Raw genomic sequence first — 22143 nt, 5'->3', positions numbered from 1 at the left:
CTGCTGTATATATCTGTAACACCTGAATGTATATGGGGTGGATATCGGCAGGTCCCCACAACTTACTGGACAGCAAGATAAGCTGAATTCAGAAGCTCAGGTTCAGTGAGAGGTTGTCTCAAAAATAAAGTGTAGAATAACTGAGGACACCCAACATCAATCTATAGCCTTCACTGGAACATACATACAACACATATACATACATACACACATACATATATGCACACACATGCATACAAACACACACATATATACATTCATACACACATACATACACACACCATAAATACATACACACATACACAAACACACATATTCATATCTTCATGGAGAAAAATAGGAAACAGGCTATGTCATGAGCTGAGCACCTTCCATGTACTTATCAACTCTCCCTTGGACTTGGACCATCTTTGTATCTTTTCATCTATGTGGCTTTGTGGTCTATCCTTTATCCTTGGTTCCAGCTCCATAAAGGAGAAATCAGACTTCCTGTCAAAGCCTTTCATTTTCTATTATCTACAAAAATTCAGAACATGATCTGGTCCGAGAGGATTTTATGATTCTTAATTATAGCATGGGCTGAGCTTGTCTCTGCTGCTCACTGATGACAGATGGCGGGAGACTTCCCTGGATGCTGAAATGATGGCAGGAAAAGGTGTTCTCCCCAAGCCCAAGAAGCCAGAAAGTAGGTAGCTGTGACCTGCTGTTGGCCAGTGTCCTCTGTGACTCTGGGCTATGTATCAGCATTGCTTCCTTACTCTGAGAACACACATTCTAGTACCCTCTGGAGAGATGAGCGGGGAAGTGACAACTTCAATTCTGTACAGAAATCACAGAGGACATTGAGGAGAGACAGAAGAACACAACTTTTTATCTCTTGCAAACTCATTCCCCTTGGTAACGTGCATTGACAGACAGGGAAGACTTGGTTCTGTTCCAGTTAGGGAGGCAGTGACAGGGGTGTCTGCACAGGGCAGGAAAGGCCCAGAAGGGGAGTGTGGGAGAGGCTTGAGACCAAAGTACAACAGTGAAGTAAACAAGGGCCAACAAAACTGGGTACCTTCTTGCACTTAATGACTCTCCCTTTGGATTTGGACCAGTACTTGCATCTTTATACATGAAGGGGACAGACAAAAACATCACAAGTGATGCATGTAGCTTCATAAGCCACATCAGGCGAGTGAGGCTCCAGGATATGGGCAATGGGAAGCCACAGATGGGCTGTGTGGGGCAGTGATGTGGACACAGAAGAGACAACAGGTACCCACATGCATGTGGATACAGATGCAAACATATACATGAAAATAAGTCTTTGAAAATCATGGTAAAAGAATGGCAGAGAAGGCATTCAGCCCCAGCTAGGATCCTTGCACAGAACAAGGGGGAGGATGCTGGGGTGAGACCCAGGATCAGCATTTGGTGCAGTTCTTTGTTTGATCTCCCCGACTGAGGGTTCAGGTATGCACACAATTCTAGACAAAGCTTCTGAGCGAGCATGTTGGGTTGGCATGTATTTACTTTGTTATGCCCCAGAAATACCTGCCAACGAATAAAAACACAATGCAATCACAGAGAAAACACTGAATAAAATTAAAAACACAGTGTTTTAATAGGGCTGTAACAATACAGAAATTTCAATAGTAAAGGGGATTGGAAAAGGGTCAATATATTGGTTTGAGTGTATGATGTCCCCACATATGCTTGAATACCTTACCCCCAGCCAGTCACACTGTTTGGGGAGGATTAGGGTCTGGCTGGTGGAGGTAGGTTGCTGCAGGGGTTGGGGTGTGGAGGTCTCCTCAGCTTCCCAGTTCTCCCTCGCTCTGGTGTGAAGAGCCCTGCCACTCACACCCACTCCATGCCTTCCCTGCTGATGGACTGAGACTGAAAAAAAAATCTTGCTTCCCTGATATTTTATCCCAGTGACAGTACTGACACAGAGGAACTGCCCCCCCCCCCCGCCCCATGGAAGTTCACAGTAGGAAATCAAACAGGCAAAGCCATGTCCTTCCCAGAACACGGATATGCTCCAATTGGAGGCAGTGCCCTAAGCCTAAAGACTGGGTACTTTTAGATGCCCACTTAAAACAGAGGGATGTCCTAGGTGGCTTTCTTAACTACATCAAAGACACAGATGAGTCCTCGAAGCAATTAAATCAGGGCCTCCAAGAAAATCAGCCTTGAATCATAGGCAGGCAAAACAGAGTACAGGGAGACAGGATACATGTTTCCAGACGGGAGCATTCATTACTCAATAGATAGTCACCTGAGAAAAGATGCGAGGGCTTGACTTTAAGGAAGGGGTTGTCCTGGGGTAGATCGTTTGGAAGCTTTCTTGTTAGTATTAAAAGCAGGAGGTTAAAAAGAAGGCTCAGCAGTTAAGAGGACTTGCTGTTCGCCCAGAGAACCTGAATCCACTCCTAGCACCTGTATGAAGAGGTACACATCTGCCTGTGTCTCCAGTCCCAGAGAATTGATGCCTCTCATCTCCAGAGGCACCTGCATTCACATACGCATACCCATACACAGAACACACAATTTAAAAAAATGAAAATAAATAATAATTTGATATATTAAAAAAGGAAACATCTGTCACGATCAGACTTGAAGTCTTTGATAAATATTGACCTTCCTTTGCAGAGGTGGTTCAAGTTCCTATGATGTCGTGAGTATCCTGAACTGTCCAGGAGAGCCTAGAATGGCCATCCAGACCCTCAGAAATGAAGACTCTACCCCTGCTGCAGTAAGAGGGGTTTACATTTTATATCTGAAGGTCAGATGGAGGCCACATTGCTCACTTGGGGGACAGAGAAGGGATAAGCTAAGGGATGTGGGCAACCTCAAGAAATTCAGGGAAAGGATCCTCTTCTAGAGGTCCCAGGAGAAACAGCCCCGCCACGCCTGGACTCGGGGCCAGCTGTGTGCTGTGGGACTTCCGAGCTCTAGAACTACAAGGCAATAATTTATTCTTTCAAGGTACTTGGTCTGAGATAACTGCTAACAGCAGTCACAGAGGACAGTGTCTCCTAAGACGACCTGATAGGGCAGAGCATGTGCAGAGGTCCCCGGCTGAAGGCTGGAAGGAGCAAGCCCCAGGTGAAGGTGGCCAGTGCCTTGCTCTTTGCCAGGGAAGTAATTTCTCCCTGATGTCCAGCTCTCTGCCACTGGGATAGAAGCATCTTACACAAAATGGCTTTTTTGTGGTACACAGTTGCTCTCCATACTACCCAGGAGGAATAAAATGTTCCCTGCGGTTCACAAAGGAAAGAGTTCTCTAGACTGTAGAGGGAAAGAGACACCGTGACACTTGTTCCCCTGGGAGTCAGGGATCAGACCCCTGCTCATGTTCCCTCTTTTTCAACAAGTTATCATCTCTGTAGAGATGCAATGCCCTGACAGTTGTGATCACTGAGCAGAGTTCATGTTCTAAACAGTGTGATCTCTGTAGAGATGCTATGTTCTGAACAGTGTGACCTCTGTAGAATCTGTGCCCTGTACTAGAAGGAATCTTCCTACTGGCCTTGACTTTTTCCTGTTTCAAATCTTGTCTTTCCCTGTATTCCATTCTAAAACTCACAATTATCCCCTGACAAACAAGATTAGCATCATGTGAAACAGTAATTCAACATTCACATTAACTATCTACTACATAACAAAGTATCCCTTCACTTAAACCTAAAACAATAAGCACTAATTATCTTGCAATTTCCTGGTTTCAGACGTACATGAGAGTATTGAGCAAGAGAGGGTGTTCACGAGGTACTAGGACTGGAGGACTCCTTCCGAGATGAGATGCTCAGGATCCTGGTGAGGGAACTCTGGCTGTTGCAGGAGCCTTGTTTAGTCACGATGCGGGACTCTTTGTGGTGGTGGTGGTGGCTTCAAACTGTCCTCAAAATGCTGTGATTGGTTCCTAGAGCAGAGACAAAAGAGGGCAGAGATGAAACCACAGATCTTCAATGACCCAACCTTGAAAGCCATATACTTCTGCTGCTGACTGTCCTGTCCTTGGCATTGTGCATGATACCGTCCAAGGACTTGGGGATCACTGGAAGTCATTCTGAAGCCTCACTGTTTTTCTTGTAATTTGGAGGAGAAGAAATCATGACTAAGTCCATGATGAGTCTGTAATTTTGTTTCAACTCTCTGTATTTTGTTTACTTTTCCCAGGGTGTCATTATCAATCAATGACTGCGAGAAACCAGTCACAGTCACATTTACCCTTCTAGCCACTCCTCTCTGTTCAAAGGTTAGAGGTGGTAAATAATTCCTTGGTGAGAAACTGGTCTTAACTGACAGGATGTGAGAGAAGGTGATGGAAGGACACGCAGACACTGAATGCGACTCTCTAGAGAAACTGCTCCTAGCTCCAGATGTCGTCTAAAGCTGCAGGCAACGGTAGCACCCTTCAGACTGCCCGTCGGGTCAGTAGACTCCATCAGAAATTCACAGAGAGCAGAAGCCACTGCTGCAGTCAAATCAAAGGCCTCCGCAGATTTGATGGATGAGTCATTGTGACTGCATAGTTGAGTTCACTCATTTGCTGAGAGTGAAATGGATCAGTGGTTCTTGAACTTGGATGATTGTCTCATTCTTCTGTGTTAAAAGCAAATTACCAAGCCCTGTCTGTGCACAGTACAGGTTGGCAGGCACATCTCCAGAATCTAGGGACAGCTACCTGGGATGAGCTGATGGCTTGGACATCATTGGGCCAGCTCGGGTTGTTCTGATAGGAAATGGCAGAGCCTCTTACTTTGAGAGAGAATAACCAGTGATGATGGTTTTCTCTTTAAGTGAGCTTTGGCCTTGCATAGGATGTACTCCACGAGAGGGAGATGGCCTTCTAACCACAAGTGTCTAAAAGTCTATGTACCTAGGTATTAAAAAGCACATACATGGTGGGAAGTAAGCATCTCATTCCGATAGATGGGCAAAGCCAACTGATCTGAAAAGTCCTTCTCAGGCAGGAGATCATGTCCTATATATTGAAAAGGCCCACATAGTGAATTATTGTCCTCCATCTCCAGTCATAATGATTCCAATGGAGAACACTTTGGAATGAATCCCAGCTCTGACACTGTATGCTTTCCAACACACACAAGGATAACACCCCCTTAAAAATAAATACACATGAATTTCCCACTTAAATTCATGTTAACTAATGATCACACTCCTGGGAACCCCAGAGCCTTCACATTTCTACATATGAACCAAGAATAAACTAGAGTTCCAAACCTTCCTCCAAACATTAATTATAAAAAATGGAAACACACACAGTCAGCGTTTGTTAAGGGCAACACATAGAGGTCTCATCCCTGGTTCTTCTGAATGGCTACATTGTGTTGCACACATGAGTTCCAAGTGAGTCAGGGAAACTATTCTTACAAGAAGTAGGGACCCTAGTGGTGACGTACCTGGACTCCTTGTGCAGAAGGGAGAAGGGCAGTCACCACCTGGCCAAGTGTCAGAGCGGCTCATAGCCCCTTGAACTTGTCTGCAAGTTGTGTACGTTGTTGCTGGTGCTGCTGTTTAGTATCTGCTCTTCAGAAGCAGTGTGGGCTTGACAAATTCGGCTAGAGACAGATTATAGCAATAAGACAAGGCAAGCCAGGAAGGAAAAACTAATTAGCAAATTCATTTTATACCCTGTCAAAGTAAAATGTAAGAAGAACAAGAAAGCCAGGAACATCTCCTGTAAACATGGGATTTAACCCTCTGAATCAGATGCCTCCCAGGGTCAGGCACCTGAGGGTTCTTGTGCTAATTTAGAGGAAGACGAATAAACCTGTATATAGGAAGCAGGCTTTCTAACTGGCTGTGTTCTCTACATTATTTCAAGAATGACCAATTCCTAATCTAACTGAGGAAAACCTCATTTGGAGGTGACCTCCAGTGAGACTGTGGGCAAGCATTAACACTAGAGACAAGTGTTCACACAAGATAGTTTCACGGAAACAATTCTACCAACAAGAAGATCCTGGGGGTTGTTTATAAGAGCAGTGAGGAAACTAGCCCTCCCCATGCCAGAGCATTCCAGGCTCCTGGTCAGGCTGTGCTAACACCGGGTGCTCTCTCCACCCCTGGACATCACCAGTGCCCAGCATTGATATTGATAGCACAAAGGAAGTCAGAAATGATAAATGGGGAGTAAATAGGGCTGACTTGGTTGAAGGACTAGACCCAGACTTGAACTTTAGGTCTTGAATGACACAAACACAAAAGTTGTTCCATGGGTAGCTCCCAGCCACTCTCCGCAGGTGGCCATGGAGAGCTCAGCTCACAGTCTTTCCTCTCCTCTTGGAAACACTGCCCTATGGAAGGGAAGGCTCTGTCCCTGCCCACTTCCGTACCTTCTTTCCATCCCCAGGAAACAACGAGTGGCTACTACGACGGGTCCATCCTGATGTATACTGGATCATACTCTCAAAGTGAGTGATGCCTCTGTCTTCTAAGTCCCAGCCCAGGGCACCCCCGACCCTCCTGGGTATTCAGGCAGCCAGGTACCTGCCCCTCCCTGTCCCACAGAATTAAGCTGTGGTTTCATTTCTGTGGCTGTCATAAAATACCCTGGGTTTATTGGCTTACAGATCCAGGTCACAGGCCGTCATGGAGAGATGCCAAGCAGGAACTCAGAGCAGGAATCTGAAGGCAGCCTGCTTGTCGTTCCATGGAGCACTACCTCAGACCAAGAAACTCACTTTAGGGCCAAGGATGCCTGGCAGGAACTAAGCAGGATGTTGTCTGCCAGGTGGTGGGCAAGTTTGTGTTCAGCTGACTTTCTTACACACTGCAGGGCCACCTACTTAGGGAACGGTGCCACCTACAATGGGCTGGGTCCACCCATATCAATTAACAATTGAGACAACCCCCACAGACATGCCTACAGGTCAGTCTGATCTAGGCAATTCATCAAGATTCTCGTCACAGAAACTTCTAGGTTATTTCAAAGTTCTGACTATTTTCCAATATTTTCTGCCTGCCCAACTTTAAATAAGTGCCAAGTCCTTGTCCACCTATTTATCCGAGAAATTGGTTTCAATCCACTTCCCTTGGTTCTCTACTAACAGAGAATTATTAAAAGGGGGATTTTACTGAGTAACCACAGGACTCTTGCTCAGTGAGGTCACATGACAAAATGTAGGTATTTTCCTCTTTGCCCAGAACCTGAAGGCCAAGAAAAATCAGGAAACTTCACCTTGAATTCATCACTGGGGGATGCAAAAGCTGGGGATGAAGATGGGCGACATAACCGTCCTTTCCATTTCTACTCCCTCTAGAGTGTGAGGCCTTGGATTTCCATTGCATTCTCAGTGACTCTAGAAGAACTGGGAAGAAGCAAGTCATCAGGTCACATGCCCAGATCAGAATAAGCCCAGGATAGCCCCCAATGGCCATAGAGAGCCCCCCATATGTCCCTCCCCTCTCTTGGTAGCTAGAATATAGACAGACCAACAGCTTTCTGATCTCTGATGAAGCATTGCCTTCACACACTTTGCTTCTAACTTCAATTTTCTTCTTTTAGACAATCGTCCCACAAAAATCTCTGCTGGACCAGAGCAGGTCTGTTGTACCAACCTCTGTCAGGATGACTTCTCCGGGGAACTTTTGGTCACAATCAGGAATGACACAAAATGTGCCGAGGAATCTGGTTGATGGGATTAGGGGTCTCTTCGTCTCCTTGTATCTTTATTGTTGTCCTCATTGGGTCTGTTCACAGATCATTCTCCTTTTGTGGCATCTAATCTTCATCTTTTTGATAAATGTTAGGATTGTCACCTCCCACACTGATGTTTATTTTGTACTTTGGGTGGCATGTTCTACATGGGGGATTCTTGTTTATTTCTACTATGCCAGATTTGAATTTGAGGATTTGAGTCTTTCACCAATTCCGAATCTTTATCCAGTTTCACCTTTTATTTTATTTTTTAACTTAATTTTTAAAAAATTAAAACAATCTTTTTTCATTTTTCATATCAATCCCAGTTACCGCTCTCTTCCCTCCTTCCTATCCCTTCTCCCTCTTCTCCCACTCCACCCATTCTCTCCTCAGAGAGGGTAAGGCACATTACTTTGAGAAGGGACCAAGGCACTCCCTACTATATCTAAGCTGAGCAAGATATCCATCCAAAGAGAATGGGTTCCACAATGCCAGTGCAAGCAGTAGGGATAAATCCTGGTAACACTGCCAGTGGCCCTGCAGTCTGCCCCAACATACAACTGTCACCCCCATTTAGAGGGCCTAATTTGGCCCTATGCTGGTTCCTTCCCTGTCCGACTGTAGTTGGTTAGCTCAGGTAAACTGCTTCAATTGTTGTCTCCATCATGGTCTTGACCTCTTTGCTCATATTCTCACTCTTACTGGACTTTAACTGGACTTTGGGAGCTCAGCCAAGTGCTCTGCTGAGGGTCTCTGCCTGTTTCCATCAGTTGCTGGATGAAGATTCTATGGTGACATTTAAGACTTTCATCAATCTGATTACAAGGGAAGGCCAGTTTGGGCACCCTTTCCACTGTTGCTTAGGGTCTTAGACGGGGTCATCCTTGTGGATTCCTGGGAATTTCCCTGGTACCAGATTTCACGCAAGCCCCATAATGGCTCCCTCAATCAAAATATCTCTTTCCTTGTTCTCCATCTCTGTTCTTCCTCCATCTCACGTACCTCATCCTTCAAGTTCTTCTCCCCTTTCCTCTTCTCCCCAGACCTTCATGCTCCCAATTTTGTCAGGAGATCTTGTCTATTTCCCCTTCCCAGGGGCATTCTATAAATGTTTTTCTTAAGGTTCACCTTGTTACTTAGCTTGACTAGGGTCATGAATTATAGGCTCATTGTTCTTTGCTTTATAGCTGGTATCGACTTATGAGTGACTACATACCATGCTCATCTTTCTAGGTCTGGATTACCTCACACAGGATAGTTTTTTTCTAGTTCTATCCATTTGTATGCAAATTTCAAGATGGCATTGTTTTTTCCCACTGAGTAGTACTCCATTGTGTAAATGTACCACATTTTCCTTACCCATTCTTTGGTTGAGGGGCATCTAGGCTGTTTCCAGGTTCTGGCTATTACAAATAATACTGCTATGAACATAGCTGAACAAATGTCCTTGTAGTATGATTGAGCACCCTTTGGGTATATGCCCAAGAGTGGTATTGTTGGGTCCTGAGATAGGTTCATTCTCAATTTTCTGAGAAACTGCCATACTGATTTTTAGAGTGGCTGTATAAGTCTGCATTCCCACCAGCAGGAAGGAGTGTTCCCCTTAATCCACATCCTCTCCAGCATAGGCTATCATTGATGTTTTTAATCTTAGTCATTCTGATAGGTGTAAGTTGGAATCTCAGAGTCATTTTGATTTGCGTTTTCCTAAAGACTAAGGATGTTGAACATTTTCTTAAGTATCTTTTAGGTATTTAAGATTTTTCTGTTGAGAATTCTGTTTTGATCTGGACCCCATTTTTAATTGGAATTTTGATGTCTACTTTCTAGAATTCTTTATATATTTTTGAAATCAGTCCTCTGTCTGATGTGGGATTGGTTAAGATATTTTCCCATTTGGTAGGCTGCCTTTTTGTCTTATTGACTGTGTCCTTTACTTTACAGTAGTTTCTTGCTTTCAGGAGGTCCCTTTCTTTTATTGTTGCTCTCAGTGTTTGGGCTACTGGTGTTATATTTAGGCATAGTCTCCTATGTCCATGCATTAAAAGCTGCTTCTTACTTCCTCTTCTATCAGGTTCATTGTGGTTCAATTTATATTGAGTCTTTAATCCATCTGGACTTGAGGTTTATGCATGGGGATAGATATGGATCTATTTGCATTCTTCTACATGTTGAGATCCACTGTCTGTGCTATCTTTTTTCTATTGTACAATTTTAGCTTCTTTATCAAAAATCAGGTGATTATAAGTGTGTGAATTAATATTCAGGTCTTCAATTTGATTCCATTGGTCAACCTGTCTGTGTTTATACCAATACCAAACTATTTTCATTATAGTAATTAGAGCTTGATGTCAGGGATGGTGAAACCTCCAGAAGTTCCTTTATTGTACAGGATTGTTCTGGCTATCCTGGGTTTTTTGTTTTTCCACATGAAGTTGAGTATTTTTCTTTCAAGGTCTGTGAAGAGTTGTGTTGGATTTCGATTGAACTGAATTGGAGATTTCACTGAATCTTTTGATAGGATTGCCATTTTTATTTTGTTGATTCTACCTATTCAAAAGCATGGGAGAATTTTCGATTTTCTGATATCTTCTTTAATTTCTTTCTTCAAAGACTTAAAGTTCTTTTCAAACAGGTCTTTCTCTTTTTTGGTTAGTGTTACACTAGTATATTTTATGTTATTTGTGGCTATTGTGAAGTGTGATGTTTCTTTGATTGTGTTTTTAGCTTTTTATCATTTGTGTATAGGAGGGCTACTGATTTTTTTGAGTTGATCATGTATCGTGCCACATTATTGAAGCTATTTATCAGATGTAGGAGTTCCCAGGAGGAGTTTTTGGGGGTCACTTACTTATACTATTATATCATCTGCAAATAACAAATGTTTGACTTCTTTCTTTCCTATTTGAATCCCCCGATCTCCTTTTGTTGTCTTATTGCTCTAGCTAGAACCTCAAGACCTATGTTGAAGAGATATGGAGAGAATGGACAGCCTTTCATTGTTTCTGATTTTAGTGGAATCACTTTGAATTTCTTTCCACTTAATTTGATGTTGGCTGTCTATTTGCTTTATATTGCTTTTATTATGTTTAGGTATGTTCCTGTATCCTTGATTTCTCCAAGACCTTCATATGAGGGGTGATGGATTTTTTTCAAATGCTTTTTCAGCATCTAATGAGATAATCTTTTTTTTCTGTCGGTTTATTTATGTGGTGGATTACATTGGCAGATTTTCATATGTTGAACCATCCCTGCTTCTCTGGGATAAAGCAAACTTAATCATGGTGGATGATTTTTTTTATGTGTTCTTGGATTTGGTTTGCTCATATTTTATTGAGTATGTTTGCATCTATGTTCATAAGTGAGATTGGTCTGTAATTCTCTTTCTTGGTTGAGACTTTGTGTGGTTTCAGTATCAGGTTCATTGTAGCCTCATAAAAAAGTTTGGCAATGTTCATTTTGTTTATATTATGTGGAACACCTTGAGGAGTATAGGTATTAACTCCTCTTTGAAGTTTTGGTAGAATTCTGCACATAAACTATCTGGCACTGGGATTTTTTGGTTGGGAGGCTTTTGATGACAGCCTCTATTTCTTTGCAGGTTATAGGTCTATTTAAATTCTTCACCTGGTCTTGATTTATTCTTGATATGTGGTACTTATCCAGAAAACTTTCCATTTATTTTACATTTTCCAGTTATGTGGAGTATAAAATTTTGTAGTGTGGCCTAATGATTCTCTGAATTTCCTCATTGTCTGTTATTATGCCCCCCTTTTCATTTCTGATTTTGTTAATTTGGATGTTCTCTCTCTATCTTTTGATTAGTTTGGATAGGGGTTTCTCTATCTTGCTGATTTTCTCAAAGAAAAAGCTCTTTGTTTCATTGATTCTTTGTATTGTTTTCTTTGTTTCTATTTTATTGATTTTGGCCCTCAATTCGATTATTTCCTATCTTCTACTCCTCCTAGGGTTAGTCTGCTTCTTTTTTCTAGAGCTTTCAGGTGTACCGTTAAGTCTCTAATGTGAGATTTCTCCATTTTTCTTACGTGGGCACTTGGTGCTATGAACTTTCCTCTTAGCACTGCTTTCATTGTGTCCCAAAGGTTTCGGTATGTTGTGCCTTCATTTGCCTTGAATTCTAGGAAGACTTTAATTTCTTTCTTTATTTTCCTTGACCGAGTAGTGGTTCAATTGAGCATTGTTCAATTTCATGAGTTTGTGGGCTTTCTGCAATCAATGTTATTGTTAAATTCTAACTTTAAACCACGGTGATCTGATAAGATGCAGAAAGTTACTTTAATTTTTTTGTGTCTGCTGAGGTTTGCTTTGTTACTGAATATGTGTTCAATTTTAGAGTAGGTTCTATGAGGTGCTGAGAAGAAGGTATTTTGTTTTCTGTGTAGGTGGAATGATCTGTTAAGTCAGTTTGAGTCATGACATCTGTTAGTTCTCTTATTTCCCTGTTAAGTTTCTGTTTGGTTAACCTGTCCATTGTTGAGAGTTTGGTGTTGAAGACTTGTACTATTAGTGTGTGGAGTTTGATGTATAATTTAAGCCTTAGTAATGTTTCTTTTACATATGTGGGTGTTCTTGTATTGGGGCATTGATGTTCAGGATTTAGACTTCATCTTGATGGAATATTCCTGTGATAAGTATAAAGTGTCCTTCTCTATTGCACCTGCACTTTGGGATGGTTCACGAGTCGGGCAAGAGGCTGGAGGTTGAAACAAACAAACACACACACACACACACACACACTCACTCACGACATCCTTGAAACAAGAATGCCATTTTTATTGTGTTCCAGGCAGCTTATATAGGTCTCTTCTTTACTAATGGCCACACCATAGCTCTCAGAATTTTTCAGCTGCAAGCCCACCATTAACTCATAAGGGTCTCATGCTCAGAGTAGCTGCAAGCATGGGAAAACAAGTTGTTTACTCCAGCAGGCAAGGGGCCATAGAAAATTCAGGGTTTGCTGGTCTATTGTCCCCAGCAGTTCCCCCTTTCTATATAAATAGACCAGGCCTGTCTTGGGTTTCAGAAGCACAAATTCACATTCCACCCATCATCAAGAACACTTGTCTCAGCACGCAAGGCCTCTGCTTTAGATTGATTGTGACAGGCTCCTGTCCTACCTGTCTTCTGCTCACTGGTCTTTCCGAAGCCTATGATCCATACTCAGAGGAAGCCCACTCACTTGGGCAAAAATTGCTGTTGCTGGGAACAAATATGATGAAAGGAAAGGGAACAGTCAACAGTATGCAAATCCCACAAGAATTCCAACTGCTCTTATAAAAGGAGGTCTATAGGTCAAGCCAGAAAATGCCCTGGAGAAAATGCTCATTAAGGGAATTTTGGATCTCTAAGGCAGTGGCAACCTGTCTGGCTAGGGGATCAACAGTGCTAACCACATCAGTCATCTGACTGGTGGCGATTCCAGCTGTCTCAGAAGCCACAGCGGTGACAATAGTGGCCACCGGATCCCAGAAGTCTCAGCGGGGACAGCCCAGCACCAGCTAACTCACTGGGACAGGCACCAAGCCCAGAACCCAGGCCATAGCAGAAGTCTCCTCGTCACCCAACAGTTGCTTAAATGACATGAAACTTGAGAGCAGTTAAGGTATAATTAGCCACAGACAACCGGATGAAAAGCCCTATTTTGGCTCTGTTTTTCCATCTTGCTGTGCCATTAAACAAGGTAGAATCCTAAACAGCCAAGGGTCCAAAATTTAAACAGGCACAAAGTCCACAGAGGTATTATCCCATAAAGGTAGACACTATACCATATTGGGCTGGATTCCGGAAATGGAACTCCTGAAAATTCTTGCTAACATTTTTGTAAAGTGATCATGGTCCTCATCACCATAATGAATTATGGTGCTCTGGCCATAAACCATAGTACTGAGCCAACATTTAGTGGCTGAAGCCACACAAGAGGTGGCCTTGTGAACAAATTCAGCAGAAATAAAACACAAACTGCCAGATAGTTTCCACATACCAGTAACATTATGGTGTCTCCGAACAATGGGAATGGAAGTGTGGCCATGCGGAACTATCCAGGCCCACGGGCATCAGCACCAGCATTCCTGACCAGGACCCATTATACCTGTTGGCTGTGACTGATGGTACAAGCCCAATGGCCTCCCCAAGCTGCTCCCCAACCCCACAACCTTCAGTAAACAATCATTTAGGGAATTTGGGCATAGTTCTCTCTAAACTGCTTTCTGCTTTTTATTGAGTGAAGTTATTTGGGGGAGTGTTTATGGTGACCTTTTTTTGGGGGGGGAGGGGTCTTGGTCCATGACATATCCTTAGACTCAAACCTTAAAGTCAAGATACCCTTATGCTGGTTTATCTTAGCAGCCCATACAATAAAATGTCTCTTCTGTTTATATTTCATTTTTATGTGGCTTATTTTTATTTATTCTTATTACTTTTTCTGCAAGTCTCTTTAAAAACTTTAATTCCAGTACCCTGCTTCTCTAGAAAAAAAAGAAACTATCAATTGACCAGTCAATACTTGAACAGAATTACTGGCACCCATCTTCAGTCTACCCTCACCCTCAGTCTCTTACTTGCTGGCCAGCCTCCTGAGGGTGATCTCTCAGGGATCCCTGGTTCACGATCTCATGGGGGCCTCCACCTGTGGTGCCTACACCACAGGATGGCTCACGAGTCAGGCAAGGGGCTGGAGATTGAAACACACACACACACACACACACACACACACACACACGCACAAAGAGGGGGGGAGTCATCCTTGAAACAAGGATGCCAAATTTTGTTGTGTTCCAGGGCTCTCCTTGACTAATGGCCACGCCCTAGCTTTTGGGATTTTTCAGCTGCAAGCCTACCAGATACCACTCCCTTGTTATCAGGAACTCATGAGAGTCTTGTGCTCAGAGCAGCTGCAAGCATAGGAAAACAAGTGATTTACTCCAGCAGGCAATGGGTCATAGAAAATTCAGGGTCTGAGGGTCTGCAGTTCTCAACACTTCTCCGTCTCTTCTAAGATTTCAGTTTGAAGTCTATTAGGATATTAGGGTAGATACCAGGATAGCCATGCCCACTTGGTTCTTAGGTCCATTTCATTGGAAAATCTTTCCCCAACCCTTTACTCTGAGGTGACGTCTGTCTTTGAGGTTAAGATGTGTTTCTTGTATACAACAGAAAAAAAAAAAACTGACCTTGCTTTTGTATCTATTCTCTTAGGCTGTGTCTTTCTATAGGTGAATTGAGTCCATGAATATTAGTGACAAGTAATTGTTAATTCCTGTTATTTTTTGATGGTAGTGTTTGTGTGTTTCCCTTCTTTGGGGTTTGCTGATGTGAATTTATCTGTTGCCTGTATTTTTGTGGGTGTAGTTAGCTTTCTTGAGTTTGAGTTTTCCTTCTAGTACTTTCTGTAGGGCTGGATTTGTGGATAGGTATTGTTTAAATCTGATTTTGTCATGGAATAATTTGTTTTTCCATCGATGGTGATTGAAAGCTTTGCTGAGTATAGTAATCTGGGTTTGCATCTGTGGCTTCTTGTTTCTTCATCACATCTCTCCAGGACCTTCTGGCTTTCATGGTTTCAATTAAAAATTTGAGTGTAATTCTGGTATATCTGCCTTTATGTTACCTGACCTTTTTCCTTTGCAGCTCTTAATATTCTTTCTTTGTTCTCTGTGGTTTACATTTTGATTATTAAATGGTGGAGGGACTTTGTTTTTGGTCCAGTCTATTTGTTGCACTATAAGGTTCTTGTATCTTCATAGGAATATCATTCTTTAGATTGGGAAAGTTTTCTTCTGCGATTTAGTTGAAAATATTTTCTGTACCTTTGAGCTGGATTTCTTCTTCTATCCCTATTATTCTTAGATTTGGTCTTTTCATGGTATCCCAGATTTTCTGAATGTTTTGTGTTAAGAATCGTTAGATTCTTTGAACAATGAATCTATTTCCTCCATAGTATCTTCAACACCAGAGATTCTCTCTTCAATTTCTTGTATTCTGTTGGTTATGCTTACCTCTGTAGTTCCTGTTCATTTACCCAGATTTTCCATTTCCAGAATTCCCTCAGTTTGTGTTTTTTTTTTATTGACTCTATTTCAGGTTTTAAGTCTTGTACTGTTTGAACTGTTTATTTCACCTGTTTGATTGATTTTTCTTGGTTTTCTTGGGGTTCTTTGAGAGATTTATTGATTTCTTCCAATTTTTTTGTTTGTCTTTTCCTCTATTTCCTTAAGGAAAATTTTCATTTCCTCTTTAATGGTCTCCACCATCCTCATAAAGTTATGCTTAAAATCATTTTCTTCTGTTTCTTCTGGGTTAGGATGATCAAGTCTTCCTGTTGTATAACCCTTGGTTCTGGTGTTACCATGTTGTCTTTTAGATTGTTGGATAAATTCTTGCATTGGTGTCTACCTATCTCTTCCTTCAATTGGTGCCTGCAGAGTCTTTGCCTCTTGGTCCACTCCTTGCAGTGGCTGTCTGTGTCTTTGAGAACTGTTCTTAGTCTACTCTGTACTGTCACTGTCTGTGTCTCGGGGAGCCGCTGGAGTCTTTCTTGGTCCACTCCCTGTAACATGAGGGGGTCTGCTTGTTTGTGTTTCTGTCCTGTCCAGACCCCAGCTGTTTAGTCCCAGAGAAAAATCACACACAGATCTCTGTAAGTTATATTCTCCTGCTCTCTTTGCATCATTTCCACTTTCTGTCTGGTTTTCCCGCCTATACCTCCTACCTGGCCAATCAGCGTTTATTTAAAACATGATTGACAGAATACAGACAATTCTCCGGCACCAACTCCCTAGGTTCACTTTATTGATCCACTCTGTGCTGTTACAGCCTGTCCTTCAGAGTTACTTTGAAGTTGTAGGGGAAGGCTTGGTGGGGAGTGGGACTTACAGCTTACAGGATCTGATTGACGAGTGGGGTTGTTAGGCAGCCTACCTGCAGGAGGCTTTCCTGCTGGTTGGCTAGAGAATCTGAGGCAGGTGAGGATGGGGCCCAGGGTTTTGCCCCAGTGTGGAGGGCCTAGAGAGCAGGATGACCCACTAGGTGGATGATACCTCACCTCTTGATCCTCTCTGTGTATTTGCAGTCTATGTTTCAGAGTTCCTCTGAGATTGTAGTGGGGAATAGGAGAGTTTGGGGGTGAAGTGGGACTTTTAGCTTGCAGAGTCAGATGGATGGGATGGGGCTGTTGGAGCAGCCTACCTGCAGGAGGCTTGCCTGCTGGCTGCCTAGGGAAGCTGAGACAGGTAGGGGAGGATCACTTTCCCATTGTAAAAGGCCAATGGGCTCTTCACTAATCTTTCTGTTCCTTTTTCCTAAGATTCATATTTAACACATAGTGAATATTCTCCTTTTATTGCCATGATTCCTGGCTATTTAATATTATAATGAAATTTAGTATTTTAAAATTAGCTACAACATTTTAGTATTTAGTATCCCTCTTCATAATGTTGGCTTATTTACTTTTAAATTTAGAAACAAAAATATGCAAAATAGTGTGAAGGATGAGAAGTAACCCATATTCCTGCTGTCAACAATTCTATTTGCTTTTAGTCTATTTTAAATGAAAAATTAAAATATTTCAGAATAAACAGAAATCTTGTTTCACGTTCTGTTTAGTTTCCTAGAGATAGGTAAGGTTATTAACGTGGGAGTGCACACCTTTTATTAATTTTGTACACTCTATTTTTGAGAACATATGTGTCCACTTCCACCTTTTCGTGATATGTTCTGAGAAAAGACCCTTCTACAGTCTATACTATTGAGAGGACTGTACTAGCACATTGATTGACAGCTGTCAGACTTTTCTTTGTGCCCACTGCCGGCGTGAGAAACTGTCCCTTTCTTAGTGAGCAGCCAAACTGCTTCCACAGCAAACAAACTGCTTTAAACATTTTGTAGACACCGACGAAATGCCAGTCCGGCTGTCAGGACTCTAGCTGCAGGGGAAGCTGTGAATCCTGCCGTAGGGAGCTTGTTCCAGTCACAGTGACTCCAGGCAACTTACACCGGCTCCAGCGGATTTCACTTCCACAGGCAAGCTTGGTGACCTCCACATGACCCCACCTCCAGCAGCTCCAGATGGCTCTCTCTATCTTATATCATTTCTCACTGTTTAGGGAAGAAAAACATCCCCTGTGACTTAGAAGCCTGTGACTGGTCGGCTGAAGGTTGTATGTATGGTAGAACCAGAGTCTGGGCACAAGCACACCACGCCTATTTTCTGACCATATTAGCAGCTTGCTTCTCAGCCTCCTCAGGTCATTCTGGAAATTTCTTCCTAAGACACTTCTCTATTTGTGTTACAACATTTGGCTTCAACAAAAGCTTCCCCTGGGTGATCTTTTGTTGCCTGCATGGTTTTTATCTCAGGCAGCTGGTGGAAGAGGATAAAACCCTGGGACTTCCAGTCCTAGACACTGAGCATAAGCAGCTGGAGGCAGCTGCAGGACTAGAAGACCCAGATCACTTGGTATCTAGAAGCAACGGCAGCAGAGACAATGAAAGACTCAGAAACTTCGTAAACAAGGCTGAAAGTTCCAGAAAAATAAAACAGAAGAACTGAGACCACAAAAGACAAGAGAATATAAAGAACCCCGGGAAGAGGGGGATTGTAGACAGAGGGCCTCCAATAACGAGAGCCTCGGCCCTGAACCTGGAGCTTGGAGCAGTAATGCTACCTTCTGGGCACTGAGCCACTGCCTCTCAAAACCTAGAGCACTGTTCTTCTGACCTGAGTACTTAGATCTGTCATACAGCCATTCGTCTCTGTCTGAATGGCTGGGGCTGTAAGTCTCAGGACTCTGAGCCGTAAGCCTCTGTGTTTGAAAGTGCGGGCATGAGCCTCTAGCACAACTCTGAGGAGCTGTTCCTTACGTATCTGTGGTTTCCATGCAAACAGAGCAGAAAGAATGTTCAGCCTTTTGCAGCATGGCCTCCAGTCTCCTTCTTACCTTCCAGCATCACAGGGTGGAGAAAGCCTCCATCTCTTCTCTCAAGATGTGACCTTTCCAGTTCCCTCAGAGGGTCTCACCATCCTCACAGTTACCCAGTGAGGTTGAACACTCAGTTCCTGGAAGTTTGGTGATCCCAATACATTCCAAGTTGCACAGGATTGATCTGTGTGTTCTTCACTCTGACTTTCAGATCTGGCGCATTTCTACCACGTATTTTTAACAAAATAATCTATTATGGAACCTTGGGAGATTTCTCAGTAGGTAAAGCGCTTACCTTACAAGTGTGAGGGCCACAGTTCATTCAGATCCCCAGAAGTCACATAAGCACTGGGTGGCCATAAATGGCCATACAGAAATCTTGGCGTGTAGGAGGCAAAGGCAGAGTAAGCTGACTAGTTAGGAAAACCATCTAGGTTTAAGTGAGAGACCCTGCCTCACATACATAAGGCAGGGAGTGATAAAAAAGACACTTGACATTTCTGTCAGACTCTACACACATACACACACCCCTCTATCCTTACTGTACACACATGTACCCTCCGCACAAGCTCAAGTGCATGTATACAGACAGGCATGCCATAAACACACACACATGCAAAAATTTGATTATGGATTTCATAACTCTTGATTATTTGTAACCATTTTGTCCAGGCAGCAGACTAGGCTTTTCATGTTAATGGTGACTATTCACTTTAAGATAGACCTTGAACCCAGTTCATGATCACAGTTAGAAACAATGGCTGCATATTAACAACAGATCTCCCAAGTGGCTCTCCCGAGACTGTCAATGACAATAAGAAAACAGGATCCAGTCCTGTTTTCACCCTTAGTGAAGAAAGTCTTCCTTATCATATATACATGTGTGTGCGTGCTAAGGAGTATATGTATTTGTGTGTGTGTATGTGTGTGTGTGTGTGTGCGTGTGTGCGTGCGTGTGTGTGTTTGCATATAAGCTCAGCCTATATTTATTAGGAACCCAGGACATGTTCAAAACTCCATACCGTGATTGCAGACTGGGCATCAGTGTTACTAGTATACAGCTAAGGCTCCATGCTGTGTTGACCCCAGAATACTAGAGAAGGAGCAGAATGCTAAACTTGCAGGGAGGGTTCATGAGGAGATAATTAGGACTGAATCTGTAGAAACTGAAGAATTGGGATTGAGCCTCTAAAGGACCCAAAATCCTCCAGCCACCCTCAGCAACACACTGTCCCCAAGCCAATAATGTAGAAGAGGAACGGTAGAGAGTCACCCGCGGAATTAAATTAATACCACATCAGCTCACTCTAGCAAGGTATATTGGAATGTTTTAGCTGAGGGGGAAATGTTGGCTGGGCTTTGAGCCTTCAGTTAGTCAGTGAGCCTTGAGTACCTCAGGTTCCTCACTGTCTGTGCCAGCTACACCCTTCCCTGCTCACCAGATCCAGGGCTTAATGGATCCTACCTGACACAGTTTTTATCCTTCAGGCCTTCCATCCTGAGGTTCTGCTCAAGAACTCGAAGAACACAACAGTGTTGATGGTGTCAGTCCTATGTCCTTCCCCATGGTGGTGGGACATATATACACTCTGTGTGTGTGTGTGTGTGTGTGTGTGTGTGTGTGTGTGTGTGTGTGTTTGTAAATTCAAGCATGCACACACACACACATATATATGCATACACACATATAAATATATGTGTGTATATATATACATATATATTACTTAAAACCCATCTGTAATCCAATTTGTAGAGAAGAAAGGTTTCTGGGTGACTTGACACTTGCCACCTTAAATATTTTAGTCAAAATACAGAGCATCAAGGAATTGACTGCTTTCAAAAGAATATGGGAAAAGAAAAGGATAAATTCAGGGATTTGAATTACCAGAGGAAGCATCACACAATATCACCTCAAATCTTTTTTTCTGGGGGTGGGGAAGAAAAGAAAAATGCTCAGGAATTTGGTCACCTGGACCTCAGCTGTTAGGGCTGTTTGAGGAGATTTACAATGCAAGGCCTTGCTGGAGGAAGTCTGTCACTGGGGTCAGGCTTTGAGCTCATAGCTCTGTCATATTTCTCGATCATTCTCTCTGCTTTGTGATCATATTTGAAAATGTGAAGTCTCAGTTCTCTGTTCCTGCTACGGTGCCTGCCACTTGTAATGTGCTTCTCACCCTGATGGACTCGAATCCTCTGGAACCTTAACCAGAGAGAAGTGCCTTCATAAGTCACATTGGCCAAGGTGTTTTACCACAGCAACAGAGAAGTCACTAATACATATGCCAACCTCCAAAAGAACCAAGTGATGTTTTCCAACTTTGGTAAACAGAACCTGAGCGGGAATTTTCACTGTGAAATAATGGAATATAGCTCAGTGGTAGAACATCTGCCTACCATGTGCATGATCCTGTGTTTATCCCCATAAACACCTCTGATGCACCCCTAGAGTGTAGAATAATTGTTAAAGATCTATAAAAGTGAATGCAGTGAATTTTACAAATATTAATCTCATAATTAAGATTTTGGAATTAACCTCATCAGAGAAGTTTCATTTTGCAGCGAATTATTGTTAATGCAGACTCACAACTGGTCAATGTGCAGAGAATATGTGTCTCCAGAATGGCCAATTATAAATGGGACACACACACACACACACACACTGCACGGCTCTGGGAGCATCCCAAGAGTGGGCCTAGAAGCCTGAGAGAGCCAATGTTGAAGAGGACTGCTACAGAGTACGGTCTTTCAGACATGATAGACCATTGCTCTCAGGAATTCACAGCAGCTGCGACTTCCAGAACAAAACCTGGACAAGATGAAGCCAGTCAGCACTGTAATGTGGATTGGGGAGAGATGACAAAGCCCCAGCCCTAGCTGAGGAGCTATGAGCAGTTGCTGGCTGCTGAGGAAGAGAGATTCGATTTTCTTCATGGATGTAGTCCCTGATAGGTTGATTGTGCTTCAGTGTGTGGGCCCCCACCCATATAATATAGGCAGCGCTAACTGGACTCAGAGATTATTTAGAAAGAGGACATGAAAGTAGAGAGTGGGCATTGGGGGACCCCAGAGGAGTGGAAGGGAGTATGGGGGCGGTGAATATAACTAAAATTTATTTTAGACATGTATAAATTTAACAAATAATAAATTAAAATTATATTTAAAATACTCTGTACTTTAAGACTGTAACCAAATGGGTTAGAAAATCTCTATCTGTTCACTAACAGAAATACAGATTCAGAGGGAGGTCCACAATGGATAAAGTTGATGTTTCAAGCTGTCTTACAATTTTCTAGAGAAAAGGATCCAAATTAAACATTAGTATGGCCTTTATGCTAAGACTCTATGCTTCTTTGTGAAGAGACCAGCTTGTTGTTGCTGTTTTTGTTGTTGTTGTTGTTGATGTTATTGTTGTTGTTCTTGACTTTGAGTGCAGAGGGCTTGTATCATGGTGAGAAGAAGTATGTCTTTGTTATCCTCTCTAGTTAGTAATTGCATAGGTTTTAAGAAATTGAGTTTGGTGCCATACTTATGAGAGAGAGAGAGTAAGAA

The 22143-nt window shown here is 42.6% G+C and overlaps 2 long non-coding RNA genes across 2 annotated transcripts in view; one reads left to right on the top strand and one right to left on the bottom strand.

The window, feature by feature from the left end:
* LOC125404361 (uncharacterized) overlaps positions 1-4252 on the top strand; it is a 28997-nt gene extending 24745 nt beyond the window's left edge. The window contains exons 3-5 of the long non-coding RNA XR_007233254.3: positions 2641-2743; positions 3720-3807; positions 3918-4252. This is a non-coding gene — a long non-coding RNA (uncharacterized LOC125404361). The remainder of the gene's footprint in view (positions 1-2640; positions 2744-3719; positions 3808-3917) is intronic.
* LOC146894393 (uncharacterized) lies at positions 1586-6514 on the bottom strand. Its single transcript, XR_015002461.2, has 3 exons — positions 6351-6514; positions 5415-5573; positions 1586-3913 (listed from the first exon to the last, which is right to left on the bottom strand). It is a non-coding gene; the product is annotated as an uncharacterized LOC146894393 (long non-coding RNA).
* Between the last annotated feature and the right edge of the window lie 15629 nt (positions 6515-22143).

Source organism: Myodes glareolus, chromosome 6 (assembly GCF_982192425.1).
Source record: "Myodes glareolus chromosome 6, mMyoGla1.1, whole genome shotgun sequence".
Lineage (NCBI taxonomy): Eukaryota > Metazoa > Chordata > Mammalia > Rodentia > Cricetidae > Myodes > Myodes glareolus.
The sequence above is the reverse complement of the archived record's forward strand: the minus strand, read 5'-3'. Positions and strand labels throughout refer to the sequence as shown.